Source organism: Prunus persica, chromosome G4 (genome assembly GCF_000346465.2).
Source record: "Prunus persica cultivar Lovell chromosome G4, Prunus_persica_NCBIv2, whole genome shotgun sequence".
NCBI classification, from domain to species: Eukaryota; Viridiplantae; Streptophyta; class Magnoliopsida; order Rosales; family Rosaceae; genus Prunus; species Prunus persica.
In genome coordinates, this window is record NC_034012.1 from 24,074,094 (window position 1) to 24,085,781 (window position 11,688).

At 35.7% G+C, this 11,688-nt stretch overlaps 1 long non-coding RNA gene across 1 annotated transcript; it reads right to left on the reverse strand.

Moving 5' to 3' along the window:
- Nucleotides 2,913–5,086, reverse strand: LOC18780369. Its single transcript, XR_002271100.1, has 2 exons — nucleotides 4,878–5,086; nucleotides 2,913–3,628 (listed from the first exon to the last, which is right to left on the reverse strand). It is a non-coding gene; the product is annotated as an uncharacterized LOC18780369 (long non-coding RNA).

Here is an 11,688-nt window from a genome sequence, read left to right on the forward strand (position 1 = left end):
CCAGAGGCTTGGTCATATCTAGTTCAATACAGAGTCGAGCAAATTTACCTCTGTTCTGGCTTGTGGTGAGAGCATCAATTTTCAGTAATTTACCCAGTAAATTACCAATTCTCTTGAGAGCCCAGATATCAAAGCATTCCAATTGGATAGCGGATACTCTGATCCAGGCTGCCATACGGGTGATGTGTGCTGTAGCAGGGCAGAACCCAGTTCGCCATTTCTGGAGGGTTAGGTATTGCCCAGAGATAATCCACGGTCCTTCCGTCAGAACATAGTTCAAATCCTCTTCCAGATCGAATTGGACCACAAAATAGTCATTGACGAGATCGGCGAGCTTCCATTGACCCTTCAGATTCCACTTTTGTTGCAATCGGTCACGAAGGTAGTTGTAGGTGTGTGAGCGACCCAAAAGCTTGATGATTAAGGCATTCTTCCAAGGTTGGCAGAAACGGGTCATCGCTCGATCAGAAAATTGGATACTTGGGCCCCGCGTACCACGTGATATCTCGACATCATCTTCATCAGTCAGATCTACATAGTCTACCTCCAAAGAATCCACAGCAATACCAGTGTTTTTGGTTAGGTTCACTTGGTTCATAAGTCTATCACGAAAACTGCCATTCTTTAAAAAAGGGGGTGACACAGAAGTCATGTCGACCGCCGGCTCTAGGTTTACCATTGGGGTGAGTTCCTCATCGCCATCTGCATTCAGATCTTCTGACGGCCTTATACGCTTGGTAACCCTCGATATCTTACTGACCAACCCCGGAGAGCCCTCAGCCATGGCTCTAAAAAAGCAAAAAAAATGCTTGAAGGTTCACATTTAACATTCAAAAGTGAAATAATAATATGAGCTAGCTACCCACTTACTATTTGTTTGTAGACTTTGGTGCATAAGTTTATTCACGGGTGAATAGTGAATAGTGAAGATGATTGGATAGAAACATCACGGGTGCCATTTATTATGCCTATAAATAGGCAATCCTTCTGCCTGCAAAGGAAGATAGAGAAGACAGAAGAGAAAGGGAAAACGAAAAGAAACAAAGAAGAGGAAAGAGAGAAGAGAGGAAAGAGAGAAGAGGAAAGAAAGAAGGGGAAAGAGAAAAGAGGAAAGAGAGGAAAGGAAAGAGACAAGAGGAAGAGAAGGAAGAAAGAGGAAAGAGAGAGCAGAGAGAAATTCTCCTAGAGAGAAAATTCAGTGAGCCACACATGTTGTAAACACTAAAGTTGTAGCCATATTATTTTATATTGTGGAAAAGTTACTACTGCTGCTCTCCGGGGACGTAGGCATAGCCGAACCTCGTTAAATACTATGTCTCATCTACTTTACGTGCAGCTCAATATTCGCACATATTCCAGGTTATTTTTATAACAAATTTGAAATTATCAAAACTGCCTAGCTTAGCTTGGATAAATGTCAGGAGCTTCTCAGAGGCTGACATGACAAGCTTCTCTTCAAAATCCTCCCAGAGCAGAGAATATTCATGCCAATGCATGGACAAACTTGGGTATGCTGTGAACTAGTTGATACATAGGAAAATTCCCATAGAACATGTGGAAGCATTAAGGACGATCCAGAACCGAAAGCAATGGAGATTAACCAGCTGGTAGGATCATATTATCGACTACTTGGCTAGACGAAAACCTGCAAAGCTAATGACACATTCTCATGCGCTTAACTTTACATATACTGGGGGATGCAATTGTAGAGATACCCCAAGCCAATGACACATTCCCTTGCTTTTTAACTGTTCTACGTAGCAATGTGCTGCCCTGCCCTTTCCAAAAGTCAAGCTAAAGATATTCTAGAATCTAGTAGTAGATATTGTTGGAGTTGGCTTACCTTAAGGATGCGAAGGAAGAAGGAAGAGGGAGGCTCGGCTAGAAACTGATCGATCACCAAACTTTGAGCGATAATCGCTTTTGTCCAGTGACCTCCGGTGTGCGCGACGTGAAGAAGTGATCGATCGTTAGGGTCCAGCGATTAATCGCATCAGTAATTCTAATCCGGCGTGTTTTGGTCCAAACGCAGGTTTCAGGCAAGTTTCTTGGTCTAGTTTGACTAGGAGTTAATTTCTTATTCCTTATAACATTGTACTAAAGTCCTATGGTCTATAAATGGTCATTTTAGTGATAGGGCTTTCTCTAAGAATTTAAAAATGAGTTCAAGAGAGAAAATAAGGGCATCAAATTGGGTTTGAGCCAGGGTGAGAGAAAAGAGAGCTAGGGTTTGTGAGAGAGCAAAGGGGGTTCTTCATTGTAACTGAAGGGGTTGTGTCATACTAGCGAATTTCTTGGGGATCACCAAGAGGACGTAAGCACAACGTCGAACCTCTATAAATTCTTGTGTTCTTTGTGTGTGTATTTACTTTCAGTTGGTGTGTGAGCTTTATATTTGCGTGGGTTGTGTGTGGCAGTTGCATAGTCCATTAACGACAAGGTCTTGAAATGTTTTCGCACAACAAATATATATAATTCTCAAGTGTTTTCTTTTTCCCTTTTATTTCCCAAATATATATTTTCATATTGTCCTCACGCTTTCATTTCACTTGAAGGAAGTATTTGTATTTAATTTACGGGAATAAAATTCAAAAAAAAAAAAAAAAAACACAATTTAGAATAAGAAACTACTGGAGATTGATGAAAACCCGAGGATGAAATGATCAAATTAAGAACACAAGGTGACATTACTTTGAATTGATGTACTTAATTAATTATTGGAATCCCTGATGATCTGGCCCGCAAATGAACAAAACAAACGTTCTCTCTTTCTTTGTTTCTTTGTTTTTCTACCCCTTCCTTTCTTTGTTTCTTCGTTTCTACCCTTCCTTCCGTCCTTCCTTCCCAAACCCAAACCAATAGCACTAGCCTACAGCTTGAGAGGAACAAAACCTAGCAAGTCCCAGGCCTGATATATTGGAGTTAATAAGGATTAATTTACCAGCTCTAGAAAGGAGCCAAGCAGAAAAGCTGAAGTGTTGGATCATTACATCAACCTCTAATCATTCTCTAACTTGGACAAAGACAAGACAATCAACCAAAAAGATAAATTAAACAAATCCCACTGTTACCAACAACAGTTCTCCATCATCCTATCCGATCAAAACACATTTTAAACTCCCAAAACTTTCAAAACACCAAACCACAACCCAAACTAGGGCATCATTTTAAGTGCTCTTTTCCCCTCACTTCATATTGTGTTGTTAATCAGAAGCAACCAGCGGCGCTATGCTGGTTCTGGTTCAGGGAAGGGTCAATGCAAGGATCTTGCTTCAGAGCAATCCCTGCAGTTTTTCCTTATCCAAGCGGGTCTTGCAAGAAAATAGGAGTTCATATTGAGCTCCAAATATACGTTGGCGCTTTAGCCAAAAGAACTTCTTCTGCAATTCATGCGGTTGTGTTTTTATGACGAGATATTGTTTCTTGATTTCCATTTTGAACTGCTCTCTGGACTTTTTATCAATATGAGGTGATCGCAACACGGTATATAAGACTCGTGATTCAGGCAATGCAATCCTCCGTGTGGAAGGTGGAAGGCCCCACAAAAGGTTTGGGTGATGAAAAGATCGAATCGCTACGCATATCTTGGTCGCCATTACTTTCGATGCTCTTTCTTTTTGGCTGACTCCTTTAACAATCGTTAAACAAATCCTAGTCAGAGGAATGATAGCAGTCTAAACTAAAAAATGATTTAAATAAAACAGAAAACAATCCAATCCAACAATCTTCTGTTGGAAATATTAATTAACTATACTCATAAAACACATAATAAAATGAATAATAAAATACTATCCAAATTCATAAATATCTCATAATTATAAATATACCAAATGAATAGAAAATAGAGTTAGGATAGTCTAGCCTGTGATGATAGTCTAACCAAACAGTTAGTTTCTGCAACTAGAGAAAAAGAATGTCTCTTCACTGTAACACCATTTCTCCTATTTCTTTTTTTATTTATTTATAAATTTTGGTGTTAGCCATCAAAGTTCAAGAAACAATTATAACATGTTATGAAGGCAAGCAATAACAAATAAATGCAAAATTACTTTCTTATCACTGCAACACATTCATAAGAGTACATGTAGGAAGAGAAATCTGACATGCACTAACTATAACTACCACAGAATAAAACTTCCAAATATCACTTCTTATCGTCACAAAATATGATTTTAGAAAAAGTAGTTGAGCAATGTTCAACAGAGACATGATTCTAGTACCATTACAATACAAACTACATGAAACTGAACAGAAAAAGTAGAGCACACAACACGGACAATAACCGCGCAAATTTTACAACATTAGGTTCCAAGTCTAAGAAGGATGATTACAATGCTAAATAAGTTTTCAGTTTTGCAGTACTTCAAATCGCACACTTCGCATAAAAGTAAATTGAATAAACAGATTGTGGTTGACAAATTACTGAATGTAGACAAATAAGTATTCAGCAAATTATACCACTAAGACAGATTCTGGTGGGATAAATCTTGGGTTTTGTATTTGAACCGTTTATAATTTTCATAATAAAAGTTCCAATAGAACACAGTGACACATATGACCTCAAAACAGAAGCAAACAAACGAAGCAAGTAATCACACGAAGTTTTGTCCTCATAGAACATACATTTCACATCAGATTTAGAGATTATGTACAAAAAGTAACAAATCCTCAGACTTGAGTACCAAAAAAGTAAAATTAAAGGATCACAAGTATATAAAGAAAATGAAAAACAAACCAAAGTCGTTCAATCTCATGAAAAAGGGGAAAACCCCGAACTTATGAAAAACAAATGCCAAAAAAGAAAGGCAGGTGAACAACTTGTGAGGAACAAACCCAAAATTATAGATTAAACAAAAGAAACGAGATGTAAGACTTACTTGAATGAGAGCACAAAAATGGCGAAATCTGGTGGCGATGGGAGCAGCTGGTATTGACTCGGGGAGAGAAGAGGCAGAGCACACTACACTAGCCTCTCCTTTTTATCGCGAGACTTCTAAGGAGACGCCGCACCATGACCCATTTAGCATCTTGGGTTATCTTAAAAACTTGACCCGTTCCCTCCGTCTTAATTAGGGTTTGGCATTTTAACCGGTGAATCGATGAACCGTGTTGAATAAAAACAAAAATAAAATTGTGTTAACTAAAAAAGTCAGTTTAGACTCAAAAATCGGGACGAGTACTGATCCAAAGTGGTTTGTTTCGAGTAACTCCAAATAATATCTAAATATTTTAGTCCAATTAATACTTAAATGTCTTAGTTTTAATTAACACCTAATTTGGGGGCTCCAATTAAGACTCTCCCGGTCAACAAACCCTCGTGTATCATTTCTTCATTCATTTGGGCCTAATCTCCTGAAGTTTGGCCATTTTTAACTTCATTTGATCCTTTTTTGCTTGAGTACTTAATATTCAAATAACATTAGTAACTCCAAGTAATATCTAGATATTTTAGCCCAATTAATACCTAATTCTGGGGGGTTCCAATTAAGACTCTTAATCTCAACCGTCAAACCCCTTGTGGATCTCTTCTTGCATTCCTCATTTGGGCCTAATCTCTTGTAGTTTGGCCCATTTTTCACTCCATTTGATCCTTTTTCGTTGAGTAAATTGCTGAAAAATCCCCCAAATTAGATCCCAATCGAACTTAACTTTCCGAACTAACAAATCAGTCAATTTGATACTTGAATTTATTAAAACAGCCAATGTAGCCCTTGCCGTTAACTTTTTTGACTTTCATCCAATTTTTCATTAAGTAATAAGGGTGAATTTGTAATTTCAAGTAAAATAAAGTTAAATTCATAAAACCAAAATAATAAAAATAAAATAAGGTATTTAAAAATAATTTATCTCACTCAATAGTATAGTCACGTGGTATAACTTGTACATATATTATAATATTATAATATAAGTGGATATTTATTGATATTATTCCCTAAAATGAGAAATATGACTCATATCATCCACTCATATTATAACATATGTACAAGCTATATCATGTGGCCGTCCTCTAGTACGATTTTATAATTTCTCCTAAACATGGACTATAAATAAAAAGCTGTTTTATTTTCCTATCACATGGGCTTCACTCGACTTTTTTTTTTTCGTTAAACGCTTCACTCAACTTAATATATATAAATTTTTTATGTTGTAGTTGTCGGAAAATGATTATATGTTGTTTCTTCTTTAAAAGTTTTAAGATGCATTTACAATGTTTTTTTTAGGCTCTCTCACATATGGGTTGATAATAATATTTTTTCACTAGAAAGCAATAAAATTATTTTCATTTTTTGTTGTTGTTGTCAAAATCTGATTTCATTAAAAGCCAAAAAGGCAAGCTATCACCTCACAAGCCAATAGCACAATAGAACAGTTACAAAACCAAGAAGGATCCCTAATGTTGCAAATTCAAGGAAGGAAGCCTAATGTTTCAAATTATTAAAAACAAAAAACCTAAAACAGAAAACCCCTAATATGAGATTGTTAATCTATATATATAAAGCAAAAGGCAGAGAATGGTGAAACATTCAAAATACCAGAAAATGCCCTTGGTTAATGCAAACATTAAGAATTCAAATTATTAATTAAATGAGGATAATATGGTAAATTCACACTTTTTCATATTTAAAAAAATTAAAAGAAAAAGAAAAAGCAGATAATGGATCCTATTTTTATGGAACACAACTACCCATTATCTTTTTTAATTCTAAAATAAATTTACTTATTTTTTTAAAAAAACCTCTCGCAAGCGCGGAAGCGCGTGCAGAGAGGCTAGTACAAAATTAAGAAGGAACCGTAATGTTGCAAATTCAAGGAAGCAAACCTAATGTTGCAAATTATTAAAAACAAAAAACCATAAAAGAGAAAACCCTAATACGAGATAGTTAATAAGGAATGGAATTCCACAGACTTCTAGAATTATAACTGGGCTTTTCCATTCCCTCTTGTCAACCTTTTCACAGACTAACATCATTGATTGATTGATTGGAATCTAATTGTAGACCAATTTATTAGTCGTTATCAAGGGGCCATACATAAATTGAGATATATACAAATAATATTGGGGAAGGGGGAATTGAATGTAGTGTTGTGCTCGGAAGCATCAAAGCATCAGATATGACATCAATACAACAACCAGACAAAATATGATAGATATGCAAATAAATAAACCAAACAACACACAAAGTTGTATATGCCAAAAATACACATGAACCCTAATCCTATTTTTAACTTTTCTTCAAGCAATGAACAACAACCACAATGACCATAAGATCCGATAAGAGCTTCACTTGATTAAATCAATGTGGGAACACATATTTTTTGTAACCATTCAGAAGGTGACACGTGGAAGATGGAATATTCTTTAGGTAAAATAATTGTGCTAATTAAAATCCCATTTAATGAGCCAATTATCCTGATTTAAGATATAAATATCTCCCTAAATCAAGGATTTGATTTCCACAAAATCTGCTTGATTTCTCATATCATCTTATTTGTGGGAATTATTCTCCACATAAGGTAATTCCAAAACCCTAGCAAAAATACATAAGCCTCTCACGCCACCTCTCTCTCTCTCTCTCTCTCTCTCTCTCTCTCGGCTCACAGCACACCCCCCCCCCCCCCCCTTCCCTCTTCTCTCTCTCTCTTGGCGTCCTCATCTCCTCCTCTCCCTGGAGAGGAAAACTCCAAACCTTTCAATATAATTTGCATCTCCTTGAGATCATTTTACTGATTTAGGCATCGGAGGGTCTTTGGCCAACACCACTTAGGTGTTCTCCAATTGACCATTATTTTGCAGGGTTTGAGGAAGAAGACAATCAAGAGAAGAGAGAATCTTCATCGAATATTCTCCTAGGAGGAAATTTGCTCAAACAATCAAAATGCCCAAAATGACATTGGATCAGAGTTTAGTACCAAGTGGATCACTTAATGACATCAAAATCCCCATAAGTAGGGTTTTTATCCCACATAACCTTTTAAAGCTTTCATTTTAGTCCTCAAAATTTTCAAAAAAAAATAAAATAAGGTAGGTTCCTTAATCGTTTGGTTCACACATCAATTTGGTCATTGTCATCGCATTTTATAAAAAAAATTGTTAAAAATGGTCACATTTCATCACATGGCAATCTTTAAAGGGATTTTTCATCAAAATATAGCTCATTCCCCCAGTAGAAATAATTAAACTTACTTCATTTTCTCAATAAAGTTATTTGCCCTATATTTACGATTTCACATTTGGGTTCCATTAAGGAGAGCGAAAAGACTTGTTCAGTAAAATATGTGAGCTTCATTTTGTCTTATGAGAATAGGTTGTATTTTGACAAACAATTTCAGTCGACTGACTTCACCAATTTTTATTTTATTTTAGTTTTTTTATGGAATGCGATAACATGATCAAATTAATTATTTAAGGACAACATTGAAGGATTTGAAAGATTGAGAATTGAAATAAGAACTTTTAACAAGTTAAGGGGTCATTCATGATTAAAAAAACCCATAATTTCATAAGGTTTTAAAACTCAAATAGTCCCTAAACTTATACACGATTTGCATTTTGATCCCTTAACTAAATTATTCGTTCAAATGGTCCACATACTCTTTATTATTTGGCCATTTGGTCCTACAGTTACATTATGTCAATATTGTCGTCAAAGGTAAGGATAAAAAAGTCCATCCTCATCAAAGCCCATCCTCATCCCTGGCTAGCCACCATCTTCCCCAACTAACAAGGTCATCATCTTCCCAAACATGAAAAACCAATCAAACCCAACCAAAAAGCTAGAGGATCATAGAGAGAAAGAGGCAAGGAGAGATGGCCATCCTTCTACATCAATGTAATCCACCCATTCCACTCTATATAAACCCCCCAACCTCATTTCAATCTCCCTCAAACCCAACCAAAGAAAAAATCTTTAAGGTTTTTGGCAATAGCATCATATTCAAAAGCAAAAGCAATAATATCCCAAATTCCCTATACTCAAGCCAATGGCTAGACTTCGAGTTAAGCTTTAGTCTCTAAATTTAGGGCCTTATAGGCTAAACCAAAGTCTAAAGATCAAAGCTCTAAATGTAGTTGAATATTAAAAAATAAAAACTAAATATAGTTGAATATATTTTATTTTCATTGATCCACTCAGCTTGACCCGGTCAAGGTCTAAGACAAGCTTAGGCTAAGGCATTGACACCCAAGCCAGACGTAACTCTACTCGAAATCATATTTATACTAGAAATTACACATGCATGAGTGTGTGCCAATGGGTTTATTTTTTTAATGTTTTTTTTTTCTGAATTATAGGAGAGAAAATAGGTCTAATTGTATGTTCCATGAAAATAAAAGCATATATAATTCTTGTTGTGTCGTTAAAAGTCTACCATTTAACTCTATTGAACCCTACATAAGTGTGTGTTTAAACTTTATGGATGAACTCAAAAGTCCATCACTTAAAAAGCAATATAAAAAATTCATATAAATATGAATCCACTGCAATAGTCGATTAATATGTTTGCTTGTTATGTATAGTAATAAATAAAATAAGAAGAAGGTTAAAGCACCACATTATGGTAACGATGAGAATTCGAACTTAAGACCAATTGTCTGCAAGACAACTTAGTGTTCAATCCATTATTATTATTATAATGATGAGGATGGGTTTACATTTTACATCAAAAAATAAAATCATGTGGGTTATTCCTAACAAACCCTAATACTTTTTGGTTTATACCTAATATAAAAAATCTAGTTTTCGTTTTTTCACTTATGAATTCTTATTTTCTTACTTGCAACCTCTCATATTTATTTATCGTAACTAAGTCTATTGAATAAAATTCAATTAATTAACAAGTTTTCTTAACAAACTTGATCTACATATACATATACATACAGTCCTGATCTCTTGGACTACAGGGGTCCAAGAGATTTGTGGTCACTCACCGTTGGATGTAAATTCAACGGTTCACTCACTCTTGCACTCCTTTTAAATTTTTTTTTTGAACCATTGGATTAATATCCAACGATGGGTGACCACAATCTCTTGGACTCCTGTGGTCCAAGAGATCGGGACTGTACATACATAATCACATCATACATCAAATTTGGAATTCCTAAAATACATAGTAGTATTAGGCAGTGGCGGATCTATAGAGGCGCAAAAAGGTGCAACTGCAACTCCCCTCACCAGAAAACACATTGTTGATGCTGGAATATGCCCCTTCGATTGTGGCCATGAACTGTTTGAGTGTGTTTTGTTTGCTGCGCACACAGCGTAATTTTTTTTTTTTAAAGTCCTGGTGCAAACGACGTCGCTTTGGACCAAGCCATTATAATAAATAAAAAAATAAAAAACAAAGCAAAACAAAACCTGCATGCGTTGCAAAAAAGTGTTCTTCAGAAGAGGAAGCCTAATTGGCAACTGCTTCTACTTTGGATTTTTGAGTGCGTGCTGATATCATCTTCTTCTTGTTTTTTATTTTCTTATTCAACAAAGCAAACCCAATTGGCATTTCCAGATGTTGTATCAATCAAAGGCTTAGGCATGCACTATTTCTTTGCTTTAAAGGTGCCTTCACATTGTAGTCAAGGTATGGTTTTCTTTTCTTCTTTTTTCTTCTTCATTGAGCACCTGTTTTGTTTCTTCCAGTTTTTATTTATTTATTGTTTTTTAATATGCATTTTGATTAGATTAGTTGATATTGATTTTGGTTCAATTAATTGATTGATTTTAGTTAGATTAATTGATGATGTGATATGAATTTTGGTAAACTAATTGTGTAAATTGCATGAATTTTGTTCATACGAATTGATATACTATATAGACTATAGTATTGTTTACCTAAATTTTAGCCTTTTAAATACCCCTTTCGTGAAAAACTATTAGATCCACCGCTGGTACTGGGGTTGAGTTAAGTTTCTTTGACAACCCTAGTATTTAACTTTCTCATTCTTGTGATACAAGTATATAACCTATTGGGTGAAGAATTACGTTCTCATATGATATTATGAGATGTGGTTGTATTGTATATATAGAGCTCTTTACAAACAATGTCACAAAATAGGTTATGCCTCCCCAAAGTATCTTCACCAAGGTAGAATAAGAATGAGAGAATAAGGAACCAAGAGAAGAAAATGGGTGCTAGTCTTTTCTTCTCTATGGTGGCCGGCCAAGAGTGTAATGACCTGATCCTAAATAAATTAGTAAATACTAATTTATTCAGAGAAAATATCATTTTGCCCCTAGAATATTTTATTAGGTTTAAAGTTGACTTTTTGACCAGGAAGAAATTTGGGAATTTCGACTGTACCGTTGCGTAGAGCACGGCGAGATGAGTTCATAGACACGTGGTGGGCCAATGAAGACGTAGCGGAGAGCACATGGGTCAAGTTTACTCCGTTAATGGGAGTAGACATGAACATAAGCAACACACCCCAAACACCTTCAGAGGTAGCTTAGAGACCGAAACCGGAGGAGTATAGGCACATAATACATCAAGCGGAGTCTTGAAATCCAGAACCCGACTAGGAGTACGATTAATCAAATACGCAGCGGCCAAAACGCCATGTCCCCAAAGATGGTGGGGAACAGACATATCCAATATAAGCGAGCGAGCAACTTCAAGTAACTGACGATTCTTATGTTCAGACACACCATTCTGTTGAGGAGTGAATGGAGTGGTAGCTTGATAAATGATACCTTG